Here is a 20,872-nt window from a genome sequence, read left to right on the forward strand (position 1 = left end):
GAAGGAAAAAACTTAAGAGCAACATATCACAACAATATCATTTGATAAAGACAAATTTTTATATTTGATCTCAAAATACATTATGATTGGATCATATCATTGTCATTTAAACAAAAAATACCATGTCATAGAGTCCAAAAAGACCATCTTTATATAACAGTGTTAGTAAAATAAACAAAACTGACCATAACACTATCTACTCTCTATGGGTTGCAGGTCTACGCCTATGCCAACTATAATTCACTAACAACTCTTTTTCCACATGCAATGATCTAGTTGCATTTACAACAATGTAAATGGGAACATCTCTACTCATGTACATTGGTTCATGACTATTCTCACACTCCACAAAAGTACAATAACTTCTTTCATTTCTTCGTCTATTGTTATTGATTAGTCCTGATATATTTCCTTGAGCATATGGTCTCGCATCTATATACAATCTCTATCCCTCTGCATGAGTAATATCCCTTTTAGCAAGAGAGGCAGCATTAGCACATAAACCATATGTGGTCATACTCCTCCTGACATAGCAAACAAGTTGATGCCATGCACCCCAAGTGTAGATAGGCCCACAAAATGTTATCAAATTGACTTCTGAGTTTTGAGGCACATGTAAATCATGAGAAATGAAAAGGCCTCGTCCTCCACCAGGTATCGTAGATAGTGCAATGACATAGCAAGCATCCCAAAATGAGAAAATATCTCCATCATTTGGAAGAGATTATCCCAAACAACCAGCCTCCATAACATCTGCGATCATAAGTATGCACAAGATGATGGTAGCGAGTAGGCAAGGCAAGATCGCTAGCTGTCTCTAGGCTTGGACCATGTGATAACTGGTGTGAATGTGACTCCATTTGTAGCTGTAAAATGGCCTGGCTATGTCGTGTGCAATGATGTGTAGATGGATCGATCCCATAGGTGTCATCATCATCCTTAATAAGTGGAACCTATGATAACTACATGGATGTACTTGCCTATCAACATACTATCTTTTGAATGACATAAATATTAAATTCCTAGAAGAAATTGTATCACATACCCTAGGTTGCCCTTGTCCTTGTAAAGCAGGTGCATCTCGACACCTGCCAACCCTAAGCTCATGAGAACGACACACGTCGCTCTCGTCGATGCAAGCCTCGACAATCAACACAGCAGCATGGAATTGTCTCCTCATAGTAATCATTGGCCATGGATCTAGTAGGCATAGAATGAGGCTCAGAAGTAGAGGGCACACCTCGTCCTGCCGTAGGTGCTTGTAGGTAGAATGGAGGTGGCGGTGTTTTGGATGATGAGTCCGAACCTAAAATACAAAAAATTTAGAATATATGAAACATTAAATTGTGATATAGTAAAATATTATGAACATAGTAATGGACATTCTTAACCTCTTTGGAGCCATTTTGTATGGATGATTGAAAAGTCATAAATAAATAACAAGTTAACAACCCGCGCATGTTAAGTATGATATCTTTTGAAAATTCAAATTTCAAATGCTATGTATTAATGGCATGGCAAGATGACTCACCCCCTTTATTTCAAGCGTAATAATTTTTATACCATGCCTATGCTTATAGTATGTCATCTTCTTGTTTTATACTAAGGTTTATAATATTTTATTGTCTTTAATTTTCTTACTTTTAATAGCTAGTATAGATATATAGATGATTTAGAAAATACTAATTCTAAAATATATATTTTTGCAATGTAATCGATTTGCATTCGTTCTAGATAATAATCGACCTGCATCTATGTGTGAGGAGTCATGGAGATAATAATTGACTTGCATCTATGTGTGAGAAGTCATGGAGATACTTTCGGGAGAGAGATGCGTCTAAAGTTGGTAAAGTATAATAGCTTTTTTGTTCGAGTTCATAATTAAGTAATGAATGCATAAAACTTATGTGAACATATTCTTGGCATCTATTTTCTTATATGTAGGAGGCTGCACGAGCGAGGGTGCAGAGTGACCATACCCCATCTTGGGAGGATGGGGAGGAGGGGCTTTGTTGCCCATTTTGTATGTAGCTAAATCTTTATGTTTAATTTATTTTGTGTGCACATGTGTATATGTATACACAATTGACATCCACTATTAAAAAAAAAAACAAACGAAAGATTATGACCGTACATCGAGTGCAGAGGAGATACAGACTGCCACGTATCGTGGCTATAGAACATTGAAATCAGAGATTACTGATCCACCGAATGTATTTGTAAGTATATTCAATAAGTAAGATAATATAATTTTTCTTAATTAAAATTTGAATTAACGCTACTTATATTTTCATCATGTGATCTATAGGAGCGATGGGGTGAGCATGATATGGTAGAGGTGGACCATCAAACGTAGGAGGGACTTCAGAGAGAGCTTCGTGGGCGAAGCATCAGGGGATGAGGAGTCCTCCCTCCCTCATGATATGGTAGAGGTGGACCATCAAACGTAGGAGGGACTTCAGAGAGAGCTTCATGGGCGAAGCATCAGAGGGGATGAGGAGTCCTCCCTCCCTCATGATACAGAGGACACTCATGGTTGGGGCTGGGGCCGGGACCATGGTCAGGGTCGAGGCCGCGCAGCAGGTGTATATTCCCTTGAGACAACATATATTTCCTTTAGGATTTTATAGTCTTTATACCCCTCATTTTGTATATTGACATATATAGATATACACATACATTTCATTTCACCTATTGTCTCGTCTCTTGTTAAAATTAAAAATTTATATGTCCATGTAACATGGATCTTTTTTTTCAGAGTGGTCCCCAAAATTTTGAGCTCAAAAAAGAGGAATAAAATATATTGGCATAAAACTCAAAAATATAAAAATGTCAGGCCTAAATCCCACCTACCAAAACGTATGCCAAAAGGAATATCAAGAAAAGAGGTCAAACTTATTGAAAGCTAGTTTGATTCAAGTCTTTCTCCTCAATTTGAACTTAGTTCCTTTCGTTTCTCGCCTCTCTTACAACATCACTTATTTTTGCCATATATGCTTCATATCTTCTTCTTCTTCTTCTTCTCTTAGCCTCCTTTTTTATTCCATCTTCATAGTCTGGTAAACTTCATTAAGCTATGTTTGCTAATCATGATTTCTATTTTGTTTGTTATGTTCGTTAATCTTCCTGACCATGATGTATGTCATTTGTGAAAACTTAGAGGGTTTTTTGTCAACTTGACTAGAAGGAAAATGGAGTGCAAGGTGACTCTAGGAGAAAACACATCTGCGACATTGAACATATGGAGATTTTCAACAAGAAGGATGCTGATGACAAGTGGATCTCTTAGTGGTTTAGGAAGTTAGTCTGGATCACGATGAGACCCAGCACTCGAGGAGCATTCAAGGTAAAACAAAAAGACATTGGTGATCCTAACAAGCATTGGAAAGGTAGAATCATGGAGTTCTACAGGCGGCCAAATGGTGCAATCGAGGTCCTTGTGTAGCATTTTTATATGCATAGGGACATAATGCTACATCACCACGATGAAAGTACAAGATCTAAGACAAATATTAAGATTCAATAAGTAGTCTTTGTTTTTTGTGTTTAATGCGTAATTGTTTTGTGCTCTATAGCTAAGCATTAAAATTTTCTTGCAGCTTTATATCCTATCGAATGTGGAGGAGTGACAGAATGTAAAGTGCATTAGTGGAAGAATTAATGTCTTCCATATAGAGATAGGCACATTGCTATATGATAACCCACCGAGCCATTTAGTAGCACAGGGAATCTTCTTTTATAATTTCATGTATGTTTTGGCTAATGCAAATGATAATTTGGTAGATTGGAGTCTATTCCACTACCACCATTGTCTAGCCAAGAACGGGTCTGTTCCTGCACAGACGTCATTGTTGCAGCATACAAGAATAAGATAAGAACAGATATGCATGCAGCAATGAAACCATCAACAGGATCTACTGTTCTTGAAATTATTCCCCTCTCTGGAATAAAAGAAAGATCTTGTTTTACCCTGTTTTTTCCTGGAGAGAGAAAATGTCTAGAGAGAGATAATCTAAAATTGAGATATTTTTGGATATAAAAATCCTCCTAGTGTCTAAAATGGTTTCCCCTAAAACAAAATTTCAAAAACAACTTTCCAATGTGCATTTGGAATTGATTGAAAACGTGTGTAAAGGACCTTAGCCTAAGGGTCCAGATTTTAAGAAATTTCTGGATTATGGTCCAATTAAGGTTCCTTATGGGCCAATAGGATCAATCCAAGTGTGGGGAGGAGATAAATCCAATGAATAAAAGAAAATACCCAAAAATGAGTAAATGTCCACATATGATGAAGAGTTGACTGAGTACAAGGTTTATTAGTTAAAAACTATGAGATATTACTAAAAAAATGAGATATTTTGGTATAATGATACATTTTTGACACCTTGGTAAGGAGGGGGGGAGACTTCAAGGGAGCGCCTATTTCACACATGTGGTGGAGTTTTTAACTCAAAAAAATTGTGATATTTTTATCTCTCCTCTCTCATGGATCAAACCAAATTAAAGGGAGCCAAACTAGGTCTAAATCTTGTCCAAATTCAGCCAAATTGAACCCGAAAAATTCTAGAACCTAGTTGGACTTGGTTAGAGGCCTCCCTTCCCTCACCTATAAATAGATCCTTAGTCTTTTGTAAAAAAATATATGAACTATACCATGCCAGTATTACATTAAAATAATGATATTTTTTATTATTCCTTAAAAATCCTCGACTTTTGGAGAGAGTGGAGCCTCTATCTCTCTTCAACCATCCTTGGAGCTTTCCTTTCAACACACTAACCAATTGATTGGTTGGGGGCTTCTTCTAAGATAGAGAAGCAAGCAAAAACAAGAGGTAAAGTGTAACTTTATGGTTTTTCTCTACTATTCTCAATGTTTTCACTTCTCAACCCCTCTCAAGCTTGAGAAGTTTCTAAATTAAGTGTTTATAATGCAAATCAAGCTTTTATTAAGAGTTATAATGAATAATTAAGAAAGGTTTATATTTATGCTTAATTAGGATGCTTTTTATGTTTATCTCTCTCTCCCCCAAAGAATGGTCATTCCTATGCCTAATTCTCTATTCAATCGATGCTTCTCATGGAGAAATTCTCAATTCACAAATCAAACTCTAGGCCTGTGAAGCTAGAGGTTAAGAAAATGGTTTTTAATACTTATATGCTAGTAAATTATGATAATCTTATGAGTTAAATCCATAAATTAGATTTAAGGTTAAAAGATAGTTAAACTATCATAATTACATTACTAAGTCTTATTCTTTTTAAAAATATTAAAAATTATCAGTAATACAGCGGAGCTATGGTTTAAGAAATTGATACATAATTATTTCTTATGCATAACGTGAAAAGAGGACTTCCTACCATATTCTAGGATTGAATATCCTAGACTAAAAGAATGATTTTCATAACATTCAATGGAAAACTAATTTTTAAGGTTTATGTATAATTAAATAATTAAGAAAAGAAAAAATTATGGTAATTTTATTTAAATGATAAAAAGAGGAATTCCCATGATATTTGAAATTCAATCATTTAAATAGTAAAAGTGAAACTCTTAGCATATTGAAATTAATGGATATTTTATTTAAATTCAAAGAGAAATTTTAGGTAAATTAATTTTATGCATGAGAAATATTTAAATGATAAAAGGGGAATTTCCATGACATTTGGAATTCAATCATTTAAATAGTAAAAGTGAAATTCTTAGCATATTGGAGTTAATGGATATTTTATTTAAATTCAAAGAGGAGTTTTAGATAAATTTATTTTATGCATGAGAAATATTTAAATGATAAAAGAGGAATTCCCATGACATTTGGAATTCAATCATTTAAATAGTGAAACTAAAATTCTTAGCATATTGGAATTAATGGATATTTTATTTTAGATAAATTTATTTTATGAGAAATATTTAAATGCTAAAAGAGGAATTCCCATGACATTTGGAATTCAATCATTTAAATAGTAAAAGTGAAATTCTTGGCATATTGAATTAATGGATATTTTTATTAAAGAAAAGAGGAATTTTAGATAAATTTATTTGATGATAAAAGACGAATTCCCATGACATTTGGAATTCAAGCAATTAAATGTAAAAAGAGGAATTTCCATGATATTTGAGATCCAAGAAATTAAATGAAAAAAGAAGAATTTTTAGTATAATTCAATTTATGAATATTTATCAAAAGTGAAAATATGGGTAAAATTGATTTTTGTAAATCCCATGAATTCTTATATTCAAAAGAGGAATATTGAATACATCGAAGTAGGAAAAGCTACTAAATGGGAATAAGATGTGAATGGGATACAATAAGATGTGAATGGGATGTGAATAGATGTAAATGGGATGTGATAGGATGTGAATAGATGTAAATGGGATGCGATAGGATGTAAATGGATGTGATAAGATGTGAATGGGATGTGATAGGGTATGGTGTGATGAAAATGAATGTGGATGAGATGTGAAGTAAATGGATGTGGGTGTGGATGTGGATGTGGATGTGGATGTGAATGAGATGAGAGGATATGTGAAAGGGTGAGATGGAAAGTAAATGGATGTGGATGTGTATGTGAAAGAATGTGATGTAAATGGATGTGGATGTGTATGTGAAAGAATGTAATGTAAAGGGATGTGGATGTGAAAGTGATGTGGATGTGGATGAGATGTGATGTGCTAAAAAAAGATGTGGATGTGGATGAGATGTGATGTGCTGAAAAAAGATGTGGATGTGGATGAGATGTGATGTGATGTAAGGGGATGTGGATGTGGATGAGATGTGATGTAATGTAAAGAGATGTGGATGTGAATGTGATGTGGATGTGGATGAGATGTGATGTGATGTAAAGAAATGTGGATGAAATGTGATGTGATGTGAATATATGTGGATGTAAAGTGATAGATGTGAATGTATGGATAGATGTGGATAGTCGTGCATGTGGATGATGTGGATGTGATGTAAAGTGGATGGAATGAATGAGATATGATGTGGATAGATGTGGACGTGATGTAATGTGGATAGAATGTATGTGATGGAATGGGGATACAATGAATGTGATGAATGTGAATGGATGTGAGTCGGGATAAGTGTGAATGGGTGAGATGTGATGTGAAATGGATGTGATGTGATATGATGTAAATTGGGATAGATGTGAATGCATGATATGTGATGTGAATGGATGTGATGTGATGTGAATTGGGATAGATGTGAATGAATGAGATGTGATGTGAAATGATGTAAATTGGGATAGATGTGAATGGATGTGATGTGATGTGAATTGGGATAGATGTGAATGAATGAGATGTGATGTGAAATGGATGTGATGTGATATGATGTAAATTGGGATAGATGTGAATGAATGATATGTGATGCGAATGGATGTGATGTGAATCGGGATAAATGTGAATGAATGAGATGTGATGTGAATGGATGAGATGTGATGTGATGTGAATCGGGATAGATGTGAATGAATGAGATGGGATGTGTGGATGAGATGTGATGGAATGTGAATCGGGATAGATGTGAATGAATGAGATGTGAGGTGAAATGGATGCGATGTGATGTGGATCGGGGTAGATATGAATGGATGAGATGTGAATGAATGTGATGTGATGAGATGTGGATATGGGTAGATGCGAGTGGATGAGATGTGATGAGTATAAATGTGGAAAGATGTGATGAGATGAAAAATGATGTGATTGGATGAGAATGGATGAAGGACGATGGGAATACATATGATTGGACTTGGATTAAGTAATATGGATTGATGTGGAACAATGTGGAAAGACGAGAGTTCGTTATAGAAACTGTATTTATGACCTGTTTTTAAATGACTGTTTTATGTCAAGAATGCTGGGGAAGCATAAATGTGATGAGATGTGGATATGGGTAGATGCGAGTGGATGAGATGTGATGAGTATAAATGTGGAAAGATGTGATAAGATGGAAAATGATGTGATTGGATGAGAATGGATGAAGGACGATGGGAATATATATGATTGGACTTGGATTAAGTAATGTGGATTGATGTGGAACAATGTGGAAAGACGAGAGTTCGTTATAGAAACTGTATTTATGACCTATTTTTAAATGACTATTTTATGTCAAGAATGCTGGGGAAGCATTTTGATTGTCTTGTGAATGAGGTTGTGGAGACCTAAGTGATAAAGTTGCAACATCTGACGGAGAGTCAACAGAGGACGTCTTGCGTAGCATGGTCGGCCGAGGTCTTGACCAGCCTCGGTTCGATTTAAATGGTGAGCTTCCGGTACGGTGGATGAGGGGCCTATGAGTGAAGCGCTAGGTGACCTGCGAGCGACGAAGGATCCTAGAGGGTGCTAACCATATACGGTGCTCGGGCTCTGGATGAGGGACCAAGGAAGCGGCCTATGAGTGAAGCGCTAGGTGACCTGCGAAGGATCCTAGAGGGTGCTGACCATATACGGTGCTTGGGCTCTGGGTCGCCGAAGATACCCACGCGTGCATCGAGAAAGATGTTGGAACAAGGAGTAAGAGTTGTTTTCTGAATTCGGGCATGGATCTTGTTGATTGACCTTGCTAGTCCTCAAAACGGATGAGTCCATGGCTCTTTTATATGGATCTGTTGGTTGATCTTGCTGATCTTCAACAGATGAGTCCATGGCTCTTTTATATGGATCTGTTGGTTGATCTTGCTGATCTTCAACGGACAGTCCATCTGGATTTTCTTATGTGATTATAATGCCGGGTACTATAAACTAGGAACTATTGAAAAGGCCCCTGAGAGTGAACAGGTGGTGAATGTTCTGGTTGCCAATGATGCCATAGCTACACCGATGAAGGAATGATTAGAAACTAGAATTCAACCGGATATTTTGGAGGATTATGATCAGTGATACTATGATTTCATTAAAAGATTGTTTTAAAGTTAGCTGAATTTGTGAAACAGGCAATTTCATATTGGGTGTGTAAGTGGCGTGACTATCTTGAAGTTTGCATGAAGCATCGACTAGGGGGCCTGGGAACTCTTTTCCCTGGTACCCGGGATAAAACATAACCAAATTCCTAAACGGATTCTATCACTACAGTGGTTGGGCAGTTGGCGAACCCATGGGACTAGATGGGGTTAGGCTGGACTGATGGATCCCTAAAATGAGACTCAATTCTGTTATGGTACAATAGATGAAGTAAATCCCAAACAATCCTTGTTCTATGGAAAAGAATCAACGGCTATGCCTCTCGATGAGGAAAAACGCGTTGGTCTCTATGATCCAAGTGCAAGTCTTTTCCTTGATCTGACCATGTGACTTACGGGTTCGGTCGGATCAGTTTGGTTAGTGATGACCTTGACTACGTTAGAATAAAAATATCCTCGATGTGGATGTGAATGTGATGTGGATGTGGATGAGATGTGATGTGATGTAAGGGGATGTGGATGTGGATGAGATTTGATGTAATGTAAAGAGATGTGGATGTGAATGTGATGTGGATGTGGATGAGATGTGATGTGATGTAAAGAGATGTGGATGAAATGTGATGTGATGTGAATATATGTGGATGTGAAGTGATAGATGTGAATGTATAGATAGATGTGGATAGTCGTGCATGTGGATGATGTGGATGTGATGTAAAGTGGATAGAATGAATACATTAGGGTGAGCAGGTATTGTTCACCAAAAGCAATTTCAAGTGTCATAATTGTGGCAAGAAAGGACACTTTCAAAATGAATGCAGGTTCAAAGACAAGCCAAAGTGTAACTACTACAATAAGTTCGGGCACAAAGAAGAAGATTACAGATTGAAGAAAAGCGAAGGCACTTTATGGAGACTACTTCGACCACCAAAGTACGAAGAGATCTCGAGTGATCAGCTCCTCTAAAGAGTAGATACCTATCTTATCATCTTTTCTTTGTTGTGTGTATCTACCCGACCACTTGAGAGTAGCCACGGTGGGGGTAATGATTGTTGTGTAGCTCACATCCGCCGACCACCTTGAGTAGCCCAGAGATATGGCACCAACAAGGGGGGGTGTTGAGAAGTGTGGTGCCATAGTGCACGTATAGAGGCAGGGAGTGAGTAGGCGAGCATGAAGCCATATGGCAAAGTAGTTTATCCCACATGAGCTCAAGGATTGTACCCAACTCCTATAAAAGGGGTCATATTCTCAAGCAATGGAAGTACAAGCACTTGCACACATCTCAAGTCTCTCTATGAGTCCAAGCTAATCTATCTTGGAACCTAATTGATTTGAGTCTATTACACATTCACATCACCGTGTATGTAATTAGGTATCACCCACCTTAGCTTAGTCTTAATCACCATTAGTGTAGGATTAGGGTTTATATCAAGCTTTCATAGCCAAGCTTGAGGTACCATGCTCAATTCTCGAGAGTATTTTCTCCTTGCCCTTGATTCAATTCATGATCCCATGCATGGATGAGAATATTTACTAAAGCCTTCAATCCTTTGCCCCAAGGTCTCTACCCCTTTGCTTCTCTTTAACCATTGGTTAAACCCCTTTTTGTTTGTCCAAAAATTATAAGTGAAAGCTTTTCTCTTTTCCACGACTTGTACTCCTTCACGGTTGGGTTTGTAGACTTTTGTAGGCATTTACCCATTTTTTTTTCAAACAATTAGAAATCTATGTAAATTAATTTACGCACATAAACAAAGAAAAAAGGCTTACCTTTATTTTGTAAATTATTTCAAAAATTCTTGAATTTGTTTTTTCAAATCATACCCTCTGTGTTGTACTTGGTCTAGCTCTAATACCATCAAAACATGAATCTTTTCTCTAAGTATTTACGTAGCTTGCAATTCAAATAAACAATGATGCACACATTAAGTTAACACACCACAGAATAGCATAGAAGAAATAAATCAACACATGAAATTAACACACCATAGCATAAGAAGAAACAAATACTTATCAACACAAAAACAAGAGTGTTGGGTGCAATCTCCCCCCCTCCCCTGCCCCCCAACATGTGTGGCTCCTTCTCCCACATGCGGTATTTATGGCATATTCATATTTTTAGTCCTTGGAGCTAATAATAGCACCTTTTTCACTTTTGGATTTTTTCTTCAAATATAAATAACCTTGTCAAAGGTTTACACATGCTAAAACCTTTGTCCAAATAATAAATCAAATGGAATTATACATACACAACTACTTATACACACACTCACATTAAATAACCTTATGTACGTACACACATAAACTCTAGCCGCATGATAGGTTACAAATGATCAATTAAATGTTAATAGAAAAATATCATGATTAGCACAAGATATTTATCCTCACACCACCACACTGAGTCCACCATTCTTACGACACTCATACAATAAGACACCACAATCAATACCCTCGCACACCTCACTACCTATACTCATAGACATAATCCACGTTAATTAATTAAATAATTAATTGAACACATCAATAAATCACAACGATGTCATGAGAAATAGGCAACCATAATATCAAATCTCACATACCCACTAGCACAACACATATGGGCATCCCTGATATTTAAAAAAAAAGACACTTCTCAATGAATTAAAAGTGATTTTCATAACATCCTTACATGAAGAAGAGGTATATAGCCATGTGTAAGATACCCAACCTAAAAAGGAGAATCCTTAAGATAGTCTACTAAGTCTTTGAAAGAATTTCCTAGTCATCAACATCTTGATCATGTAGAGCGTGGTCTCCTAAATGGTTCTAAAAATCAAATCACCCATAGAGTGATCGACCTATCTTGGGCAACCTTTATCCTTGATTCCTAGAAGCAATGCCTTTTTCCCCCATCTATGCAAGGCATGGCCGCTGACCTAGTCCTCAACAAGAATAAGTTTAGCCTTTGCCTTCATGAGGGACTCCCAAGGGAAGAGTTGGGGCCGTGTTCGGAGCATTCCCTCTTATGTCATTATCGTGCACGCTTCTTGAGGTAACATGTTAACATCTTTGAGGAGGATCCATATTCTCCACTTTCTCATAGCTTGTGCAATCAATGAACTCAACGATCCAAATGGATCACAATTTGGAATCCATTTGCTCACTTTATGAGTAAAAGACTCACCTGTGAGGGAACCACCTCTAAGAGCTAGAGTGTGCTTGCTTAAGTCTCTTTATATGGGGGGCGGTGGGCAAAAAGTAGAGTGTCCTTAAGTTGAGAGCAAGGCTCGCTGGAAACTGAACCAAAGGGCTGGGGAGGAGGAGAAGGGTTCTCCCCTTAAGTCTATTCACACAGGGGAGAGATGTGGAGGACACCCCCTCCACAATACTAGGGTGGGAGGCTATTGGGAACTTGGTTGAAAAAGGGCTTGCTGGGAGGTTGGCCTGCAGAGGCGTGTCAGGGAGATTCTACACTCAGAGAATCAACTTTTGGGCATAGAGGGGGGTGCTGGGGCAGGGGGGTTTATATAGGGTCTGGTACAAGTACGGGTAAGGAGAGAGCAAAGAGGTTTATATAGGGTCTGGTACAGGTACGGGTAAGGAGAGAGCAAAGAGGGGTGGAAAGGATGATGTACGTGAAAGTACATCGCTCTGTGGCTGCATGGGCTTATAGAAAGGATGGTTCTTGTAAAGCGGGCCAAAGGTGGGGTATACATGGGCCTTCTAGGGCAGTGGTCTGTGGTGGCTAGTGGTGGAGACCATACGCTAGGGCGATCAATTTTTGGTCTATGTGTGGGCGTCCTGGTATGTGTACAGTCCACGTAAGGTCCTTTGATGCACACTTCCCAAGGAGACATCTTTTGGGGCGAGGATCCCCTTTTTGGGATGTTAGTCTCGATATGCATGCTGGTGTTTCCAAAAGCTTTGCCAAATTTTTTTTCAATAAAATTGTCTAGGGTGATTTCGTAGTCATAGGGGTGCATTCCGTTTGTCAATCGGACACCTGGACATGCATTTATTAAGGTTGGAAGTTTACCATAATTTAAATAGAAATTTACGTAGAGGTCCGATATCCGTTTTGAGTACTATAAAATCCTACAATAGAATAAAATTTCACGTAGATTTTAAATTTGGACTCAAAATTTTAAGATTCTAAGTAGAAATAGCTCAATTATTAAAATGATGTTTTTTTCACTATAAAAAGGACCATAATTTCATCTATAAAATGGACATATATTATTATTAAAGATGGGCATGCTACATCCTTCCCCCCTTAAAGAAATCAAGATATCCTCATCTCGTCATGAATTTGGTGTAATATCTTAAGAGTTTAGCTTCATCTTACCAAGTTGCATCTTCTTCAGGGTAGTCTTTTCATTACACTAGATGTTATGTAGTAAGGGTTTAATTAACGAAGCTGCATTTCTCTAGAATCTATGATTCTCCTAGGTTGCAACTCAAGAACTCCTTGAGTTGGGATTAGAACTTTGCTCAAGACTAGGTACATAAGGCTTCAAAAAACTTGCATGAAATACATTATGGACCTTGATAGTGGTTGGGTTTGGGGGGTTCACCTCTAAGAAATATGATCAAGACTAGGTACATAAGGCTTCGACATCATCAAGAATATGATCAAGACTAGGTACATAAGGCGTCAACAAGCTTATATGAAATACATTATGTACCTTAACATGGGCTGGGCTTGGGGGGTTCATCTCTAAGATATTTTATGTATCACATACATGCATTCAAGGGGTATTAAAAAAAAACCTTACACTTACATACTTTTATGAATAAAATGACCATAAACTTACGTTTTTTTAAAAATTGGTTTAAAAAACCCTCATGTAAATGTAATTCTATAACTTTTTTGAATTAATATACCCCTCTTGATGAACGCACATGCTACACTTACATATTTTTAGGTGAACCCCCCCTGAGGGGTTGGGAGATGTAACTTATAGGCACTTCTACCCAAACACTTAATGACTGTATAGGGCCCCCAATATCTTGGGCTGAGTTTCTTATATTTTCCAAGTGATAGAGAACTATGCTTGGATCACACCCGTAGAAGAACTTTGTCTCCTTCCTTGAAGATTCTTTCAAACCTCCTTGTGTAAGCATAATGTTTCTGCCGATCTAAAGCATCTTTAATATCTTTTTGGATAGCCTTATTCTGCTCTTCCATCTCCTCAATCATTTTTCTAGAGGCTTTAACTCTTAAGGTTGGACCAGAGAAATTTAGAGGAGATAAGCATTCTTGCCCATAGAGTGCCTTAAATGGTGACATCCCTATGCTCTAGTGATAATATGTACTATAGGTAAATTCTACTAGAGAAAGGTATTGAATCCATATTCTTGGCTCCCGCTCGTAATATGCTCTGAGAATGTCTTCAATTACTTGGTTGATTCTCTCAGTTTGGCCATCAGTCTCTGGATAGTAACCTGTATTGAAGTAAAGTTGAGTACCCAAGGTCTGAAATAAGGAATTCAAGAACTTTGAAGTGAAGCCGAAGTCCTGATGTCGCTAACTATCCTTTTTGATATTTCATGAAGCTTGAAGACCTCCTTGATGAATGATCAAGCAACATCATAAGCTTTGAAGGTTTTCTTTGCCAGTATAAGATGAGCAAGTCCACCAAGTGCTACAAAAATGGAATCATATCCTCCTTGTACACAGTGGGGAGACTTGTGAGCATAGCCTGGGTGCCTTGCGGGACATGTTATGAGAATTACTATTGTTTAATGGGAATTATATTTCTTATTTTATATCGGGGACGCCCGTGTGTGCAATACATCTGTTATTGAACTGCAGAGTGCAGAGTTTGTGCAATGATGATAATGAATGATATTGTTTACAAGGGGAAAATCAATGATTTTTAATCATGCAATTTTATGCTTTACGAAGAAAAGATTTGAAAACATGAAAAGAAAGGAAATGAAAAACCAAGGCACAAGCTCCCACCTCAAACCCGTAAATGTTGATTTTACACTCAATGAAGGAAAATAGGAAATCGATGAGAGCAAGGCTCAATGGTTGCATTGTGCACACGATGAGCAACGAATGCAAAATGACAAAAAAGGAAGGAATTTTGATTTTATAGCACAGTCGTCGGACTGGGCGGATGCCTTAATGAAGAATGCCATGTGTCTTCCTATGATTGGTCAAGAAAAAGTAATCGTTTCACAACATGAACCCTTTCGAACCAGTTCACGACGTGAACCTTTTAGGACTAGTTTACGGCATGAACAGCTTAGAATGTTTCATGGCGTGAATTGTTTTGTACCAGTTTACGGCGTGAACTGCTTTATACCAGTTCACGGCGTGAACCTTTTTGGACCAAGTGTGTGCAAGATTGATACCCTATATTTCTCTTCATGCTCAGTCACTCAACCATGCATTCAAAGATTGGATGAAGTGAATGATACCCATTTTTACCTTGTATCCATTTTTGAGTAATGGATACCTTCATCTTTTTATTACCATGGAAACCAAGGTGGTACTTTGGCACTTCTGGGTAGGTGTTGTTTTGCAGGTGTTTTAAGTCCATGTGAGAGTGCTTGATTCTTTCATCCACTCAACTGAAGAGTGTTTCTACTGAGTCTTGTGGATTGGGGTTTGTATCGATGTCTACTTGTTGCACCTTCTTTTTCTTCTTTTCAATGTCTTTGTCCAGCTCCTTGATCACGGTTTGGGAGTTGGTTTTGAATGCCTTTATTCCCCTTTTCTTTGTATTTGGATGTATTTGCAATAGTGGCCACTGGGTGGAGTTTGGGCACCCATAATGTTGTATTGCCATGGTAATAACCTTGTGCCATTAGCAAGTCCTTTCGAACCCATTGCTTATGAGGGAGGGCTTTGTGGAGTGCTATTTTTTTTGGAGTACCGCTAGCTTACCTGTGAAGACCATTTATGTCCCTTGTCTCCTCTTTAAACCTTTCTTCTTGATTCCTCATTGATGCCCTTCTTCTCATCTTTGTATAACTGGTTTCCAAGTTGACCCTTAGGCACCCACTATTGTGTACCTTGTGATTTGGGTTGCTTTTTTTGTAGGGATTGCAGAATTGATGCCTTTTTTGCTACATGAGCTGATGTCAGCGTGGTTGGTGTTTCTATATCCTCAATCATGGCCCGCTTCCCTGTGTTTATCGGGCTCCATAAGGGAACAAAAATGACATTGGCATAAATCAGGCATAAACTCATCCACCCGACCACCCTCAAGCTTAAGGGATGCACACATGAAATGTAAATATATTTAATGAAATACATCAAACCTCTACCTTGATGTCCCATACCATCAAAAGGTATAACTCCAATCCAATAGCATGTAGCTATAGTGCGAAATGGTAGGTGAGTAGATATGATCCTCTACATAAGAGAGTATAACATAGCCTTGGCCTCACAAGCCCCAAGCCTCCAAGCCTCCCTTGAGTGTACCCCATGTTACCATATTATAGTAGTGATGTGTGTGAACACACTTAGGACCGCCGGGGCACTTTTTCCCTCACTAGGAGGTTTTTTCCCCCGTGCATTGTATATACGCCCATTATATTCTAGGGTTGGTTATCTTTCATTTTTGGCACTCATAATACACTACTGTGTTGTGCTCAAGCTTCCTCATCTTCTTGAAGTTGTGTGTGCATTCCTGCAACCCTAATTCCAACAATTGGTATCAGAGCAGGCTTCCTCCTCCCGGGCAGCATCACCGGCACCTGCCGCTTCATCTCCTCCGATTGCGACAAGGTTTCACGAGCGTCTGTAGGTTAGTATATGCCGTGGGAGAGCCCGTAGGGCTTGTTCGTTTCAGAATTTTGATCTGAAGTCATTTCGCCCTCCGTTTTTGCATTCCAAGTACTGCGCAGGCAAAATCGTCCTACTGTGCAGATTTTCTGTCAAGATTAAAATCTGCAGGACAGGTGCCCATTCGTCTGTTTTGGGCTGTGCTATATAGCACAGGTCGATTTTATACAGGTTTACCTCTTACAAACAGCATTTACATCTAGTAGTACAGTCATTGGCCATGGCTGACAACAATGATGTATTCCGCATGTTGGCTGCTGAGGATAAGTTGGATGGCACCAACTATCCATTGTGGGCATATATGATGCGACATGTATTGGTAGCAAAGGGGTTATGGAACATTGTGCAGGGTATTGATGCACGTCCTATTGTGGCTGGGAATGCTGCAAACACATCAGAAACAGGTACTGTTGATGATGGTGCAGGCACAAGTGCTGTAGCAGCTGTTCGAGAACCACCACTTTCAGCAGAGCAGATTCGTTGGGATGGTAGAGATGCGCAGGCTCATGCCTTGATTGCGCTGTCTGTCAAACGTACCATTATCCCACATATTCGCTCCTGCAAGACTTCTAAGGATGCTTGGGATGTACTTGCCACATTGTATCAGGCAAGAAATGAGGCTCGTGTTGCTTACCTCCGAAAACAGTTGGAGAGTGAGCATATGAACGAAGGTGATTCTATGGATAGCTTTTTGACAAAGATCAAGGATTTCAAAGAGTAGCTCATTTCTGCAGATGAAATCCTGTCAGACAGTTCACTTGTGCAGACTGTTTTGAATGGTCTACCAGATTCTTATCAGGGTTTTGCTTCCACTCTTCGCTTGATGATGAAAGGCAATCCCAATGCCTTATCATTTGAGGAGTTAGTTTCTGTTTTGCTGCAAGAAGACCAGTCAAGGCAAAACAGGAATATTATGCGTGTCGCAGATCAAGCTTTCGTTGCTAGTCAGAGAAGCGGGAAAGGTAAAGCTGGCTTTTCTTCTAGTAAGCAGAAATCTGCAAATGCTGCGCAACCAAAGAAGGAAGACAAAGATGAGAAGAAGGGTGACAAACAGAAGACATTTTGCAAGTACTGTAAGGGAAATGATCATGTCATCAAAGCGTGTCCTAAGCTGGCTGCGAAAGAGGCTAAGAAGAAAGAGGCTGGTATGGCTGTTGCAGATGCCTCTCCTTCTAACAATGAATCTGCTAATGTTGTTCAAGATACAGAATGGGCATTCAATGCGCAGTGCAGTTATGACCCATCTTTGCATGACACATGTATGTCTGCAGTAGATTCAGATGTATGGTACTTTGACAGTGGTGCCACTAAGCATATCACCTCGCAGCGCAGTTTATTCACTTTCCTTGAGTCTGCTCCCACAGGGAATACTGTCACTTGTGCCAATAACTCCTCTTATCCCGTTAAAGGAGTTGGACAGATTGTGCTGAATGTTGCAAATTGCAACACCTTTACACTTTTTGATGCATTGTATGTGCCAGGGATCAAAAAGAATCTGCTGTCAGTGTCCGCATTTGCCAAAACAGGTTTGGTTGTAAAATTTGTGGATGACAGATGTACTGTTCATGATCTCTCTTGTGGTGACATCATTGTAGCATCTGGTTCACTATGTCGAGGGCTGTATAAGCTCAATATGGATGGCAAATGTGTAGAGGATTCAGCATGTGCTATTATGGATACGCAGGCTATTTCAAATGCAAAACTGTGGCATGCACGTTTTGGTCATCTGAATTTTGCAAGTTTGCTGCGCCTGCAGAAATCTGAAATGGTGTCTTCTTTGCCTAAGCTTGAGGCACCTGTCAAGCATGTTTGTGAGGGCTGCATATTGGGTAAAATGCAGCGTGCTTCCTTTCCCAAAGATGGATCAGTGAGAGCTGAACGCAGATTGCAGCTTGTTCACAGTGATGTTTGTGGTCCCATGCAAACTCCATCATTTGGAAACTACCTTTACTTCGTGACTTTCATTGATGATTTTACCAGGCATGCATGGGTATATCCTTTGAAGGCAAAGTCCGAAGTGTTTTTGTGCTTCAAACAGTTTTTGGTTATGGCTGAAAATGTGTCAGAAAGTAAGATGGGCACCCTCCGTTCAGATCGAGGGGGGGAGTATATGTCTTCAGAATTTAATGCATTTCTGGCTGAGCGTGGGATAAAACACCAATGTATAGTGCCGTATACACCACAGCAAAATGGTGTGGCTGAGAGAAAAAACAGGTCTCTCATGGAAATGGCAAGATGTATGGTTAAGAGTCAAAGTCTACCACATGGTTTTTGGCTTGAGGCTGTCATGTGTGCCACTTATGTACTAAACAGGTGTCCCACCAAAGCATTACAGATTGTCACTCCATATGAGGCTTGGCATAGCCGCAAGCCATCTGTTGGCCATTTACGTGTTTTTGGTTGCCTGGCATATGCATTAGTGCCTGTGCAACATCGCAGAAAATTGGATGACAAAGCTGTCAAATGTATTTTTGTTGGATATAGTGCTGAGAGCAAAGGCTATCGTTTGTATCATCCACAGACAAAGCGCATTTTGGTTAGCCGTGATGTTGTATTTGTGGAAGATGCAGTTCAGCCCTTGGTTTCATGTACTAAGGAGACAGATATCAGCTCACGTGATGTCTATGATACATTGTTGCCTCTTTTCAGTGGTGCACAGTCAAGTGCAATACCTCATGAGGCAGTTTTTCAGCCTATGCAGGTTTTAAATGATGGCACAGATCAGCCTATATCTGCAGATGTGCATGATGCACTTGAGGATGAGAGACAAGAGATTGAGGGCTCTAGGAATATGCCTAGATGGCTGGTGCAGACTTTGCGTGACAGCAAGTTGGATGCCCCTTTGTCTAGTCGCACTCGTTCTGGCTCTCATGGTGCCTCTTATGCGTCAGATTGTTATGCATTGGCTGTTTCTAGTATGTGCGATGAAAGTGAGCCTGTTTCATTTGATGAGGCACAAAGTTCAGAAAATTGGATGGCTGCTATGCAAGCAGAATACGATGCTATTATGAAGAATAGTACATGGTCTTTATGTGACTTGCCCCCTGGCAAGAAGGCCATTGGCACTAAGTGGGTATACAAATTGAAGCGTAAGCCTGATGGCACAGTGGATCGCCATAAGGCTAGGCTTGTTGCAAAAGGTTATGCTCAAGAGAAGGGCATTGATTTTGATGAGACTTTTGCTCCCACATGTCGTATGACCACTGTTCGTAGCATCTGTGCATTAGCAGCTCATAATGGTTGGAATGTACATCAGCTGGACATAAAGACTGCGTTCTTAAATGGAGATTTGCATGAGGAGGTGTATGTATCGCAGCCTCGTGGTTTTGTTCAAAGAGGGCAGGAAAACAAAGTGTGCAGGTTAAAAAAGGCTTTATATGGTTTAAAGCAAGCTCCACGAGCTTGGTATGAAAAAATACATGCATATTTGACTGCACATGGGTTTCAGAATAGTCCAACAGAAAGCACTTTGTATGTTAAACGTGTGGATGGTGTACATCTAATCATTGCTCTCTATGTCGATGACATGCTGCTCACAGGACCAAATGAGAGTCATATTGCTGATTTTAAGGCTGATTTGAATGCCTCTTTTGAGATGTCAGATTTGGGGCATTTGCATCATTATTTGGGGATACAATTTAAGCAGTGTGATGGAGGTATTGCTTTGTGTCAGACAAAGTATATTGAAACATTGTTGCGGAGATTTGGCCTTGAAGACTGCAAGCCTATTGCTACTCCAATGGAGACAGGTTTGAAGTTGAGTCTTCATGATGCTGGAGATCACTTTGATGTCACACTCTATCAGACAGCTGTTGGTTGCCTCATTTATGTATGCATTACGAGGCCAGACATTCAGTTTGCAGTCTCACAGGTGAGCAGATTTATGCATAGCCCAGGCATTAAGCATTGGCAGGCAGTGAAGCGTATCTTTCGCTATTTGAGTGGTACTCGGCATCTTGGGTTGTTTTATCCCAAGGGGGGATCATTGCCGCCAGATTTACATGTTTTTTCAGATTTTGACTGGGCTGGTTGTTATGACACACGCGTGTCCACGAGTGGTTTTTGCTTCATGCTTGGAAGCTCATGCATATCATGGTTGAGCAAGAAGCAGCCTACTGTGGCCACTTCTAGTTGTGAAGCTGAGTACAGGGCAGCTTTCACAGCTATGGTTGAGTGTGTGTGGCTCAGACGCCTTATGGCTGA

Source organism: Cibotium barometz, chromosome 1 (assembly GCF_041138505.1).
Source record: "Cibotium barometz isolate CiBa-2024 chromosome 1, ASM4113850v1, whole genome shotgun sequence".
In the NCBI taxonomy this organism is placed as follows: domain Eukaryota; kingdom Viridiplantae; phylum Streptophyta; class Polypodiopsida; order Cyatheales; family Cibotiaceae; genus Cibotium; species Cibotium barometz.